Genomic DNA, 2771 nt, shown 5'->3' with positions numbered 1-2771 from the left:
AAGCTCAGGGTGGCATGCCAAGTGGGCAGCAGGGCCATGGGTAGGACAGCTTGAGGGTCCCCCATGCATTCACCATGAGGGACGGGGCCCCCAGACGAGACCCACTGTGTCCAGGAGAGCTTCCCCAGCAGGGTTGCCCACGTGTGCGCCTGCTCACACACACGCATGTGACATGACCCAAGTGTGTGGGAACAGACACAGCCCCTTTGGTCATCTGCAGGTCCACCTCTGAGCCAGCCTTTGGGGTTTCCTGCTTCACCTACCCCAGGAAGAGCCCTTGCTGAAGGCTGGATGCCCAAGGTGAATCTCTCTGTCCCCCTCGCCACCCCCAATTGTGTTGGACAGGGCTATTGCGTCACAGAGAGGCCTGTCGCTGAAGCTTGGCACGTGTGGTCTGGGTCCTCGCCTCGCAGGAGCCTGTGGGGGTGGCCACCACACTGGCGTCAGAGGCCTGGCACAGGAAAGCTGATGTCCTCCCTGACTCACTCCTGGGGCAGGTTGGGGGTGGCCCATCCCTCTCACCTTCATACCTGCTCTGGCCCAAACATCAGCGCCAAGCCACTTGCTCCCCAGTCCGCCTCTGGGGCATCTGCTTGTGGAGTGGGCTTGCAAGGAGGAGGAAGGAAAGCGCTCACAGCATCAGCACAGAGCTTGGAGCTTTGCAATGGGGAAGGAAACCCGCTTCGCATGGGGGCTGGGTGGATGTGCCATTGGGACAGGGAAAGACCCGGAATCCCAAAGGCTGGAGGCGAGTGACACTTAAATAGCCATCAAAATAGATGGTTATGAAAAGAATAACACACAGAAGTGTCATCTGCTCCAGATGAGTCTCACGGGTTTTTAATTAAAAAAAAAAATGCTGAGCCTCACACTTCCTTGAGAGTGTCTGCTCTGTAACAGCCAGGCCAGGAGAAAACAAAAACAGAAAAAGCTCTGAGCATGGCACCCACCCCCACCCCATCGTCCCCTTCCCATGTAGTGATGAGGAGCAGGGTCCCCCCTCCAGTCTCTGTGGCCTGTGGGCATCCAGTCTAACTGAGACCCCTCCTCACACTATCCCCCACCCATGTGCCTGGAGCCTGGCCTCCTCTCTGCCCTGGCTCCCAAGGTTCAGCTCTGGTGAATGGGGGTCCTTGATGAGGTGGCAGGGGGGAGCACACATCCTGCACCATGACTCAGCCATGGCAGCACCCAAGGGTTGGGGGCCCTTTAGTCAGGGCAGAAGTGGGGGAGGGATGTGGGTTGGCGAGTCTTCCCCTCTCTTCTCACCCCAGCCGTGAGCTTTCAGGCAGTTTTCAGGGGTGGGGGTTTCCCCAGTCTTGGAATAGGGGAAGACAAAGCAAAGCCCCCCTTCATGGCTGTCAGGCCTCTTTGAGCTGGGTTTCAGAGCTGAAAAGGGGACAGCCCCACAGGAAATGGCACTCACGGGGTATGCAGCCACCTTGGGCAGAGATCACTGGTCCCGGACAGAGTGCCACCAGAGCAAAGCTTGTGCAATGTTCTCCCACCCCTGTGCAGAACTGCTCGGCAAGGCACACGCCGTTCTCCCCAGCCCCATGTGGGAATCGGGGGTCTGGAGCCCCTACACGCTGAGCTGATTTCACTCCTGAGTCAGGGCTCCCACCGCCTCCTCCCCACGGAGCTGGAAGGCTGTGGCTCCCAGGGGAGGGGAGGACAGGTGACGAAGGCCCCACTGAACAGCAAGACCAGACCTGATTATCCTTGTGCATGCTTTGTAATTTGCCCCTGGAATCAGCCATTAAGTCATTTGCCAGGCTGATGCCAAGGATAAGAGCTCATATCAGCCTCGAGGATCTATGGCCCAGACTCTCTGGCTCTGCTGTGGGCTGTGCTGCATCAGCCCCAGCCTGGCCTGGTAGAGAGGGACAAGGTCTCAGCCACAGGAGACCAGGCAGTGATGTGGCCTCATAGCCGTGGAACCAATGTGGGTGAGCAGCTGGTCTGTTATGTGCTCCCATCTTACAGATAGGGACACTGACCCATGAAAAGGTGCTGTAGCCTCAGGAATTTTTGGAGTCCTAGGAGCTCCTCTCCCGTGCATCCCTTCTGCTCCCCAGCACACACAAGTGCCAAGCTCTGTCCCAAACATCGTGGAACTGCAAACATTTCATGCTCCAACACACACAATCAGACACAACAGACCATTGTGAGGAAGTCAGTGTTTCTGAGTCCGCGGGGAGTTGGGGACCATGCAGGTCCTAGCTGTAGCCCTCCAAGGTAGTCTGGACCTCGGGGTCTGCAGGAGAGCTGGAAGGATCTTACAGAGGGCACACAGGAGTGACTCGGGAATGGGGCCTGGGGGTTGGGGGCCTGAAATCCCATGCAGCTCAAGGAAACTGTCCCCACCCACCTGAACTCCTCTGCTTCAGAATTTTCAAAAGTTCAGCTGCCAACAATTTTCGTCCTCAGCCCAGGGGCCCAGACCTCCACTCACACCTGGGCCTCACCACATCTGGCCGGAGGGCAGAATGGATGTGACCTACCCAGTACCTGGTTCTTACCGCTGAGCTGAGCGTTAGTCCCTGGCCCCTGCCAACCCGGGGTAGGGTTGGCAGCTCTGCCGGCTGGGAGGGGAGGGGTGGTGGAGCTGGAGGCAGGTTCTGTTTGCACATCTCCCTTTTCCCCTTGAAATTCCCACCAGGCAAGGCCCCGGGAGAGCCCTGCAGCGTCAGCAGAGTTCCCCTTTAAAGCTGGCCTGTGACATGAGGAAATGATTTTCTCTGCCCCCCCCCCCCCCCCCCCCCCCCCCG

General features: G+C 58.4%; 1 protein-coding gene across 1 annotated transcript in view; it reads left to right on the top strand.

The window, feature by feature from the left end:
• Positions 1-2771, top strand: part of DUSP2 (dual specificity phosphatase 2) — a 10272-nt gene that overhangs the window by 3786 nt on the left and 3715 nt on the right. The window lies entirely within an intron of this gene.

The sequence above is a fragment of the Galeopterus variegatus genome, unplaced genomic scaffold (assembly GCF_000696425.1).
Source record: "Galeopterus variegatus unplaced genomic scaffold, G_variegatus-3.0.2 Scaffold5550, whole genome shotgun sequence".
Lineage (NCBI taxonomy): Eukaryota > Metazoa > Chordata > Mammalia > Dermoptera > Cynocephalidae > Galeopterus > Galeopterus variegatus.
This window is presented reverse-complemented; position numbering and strand designations above follow the sequence as displayed.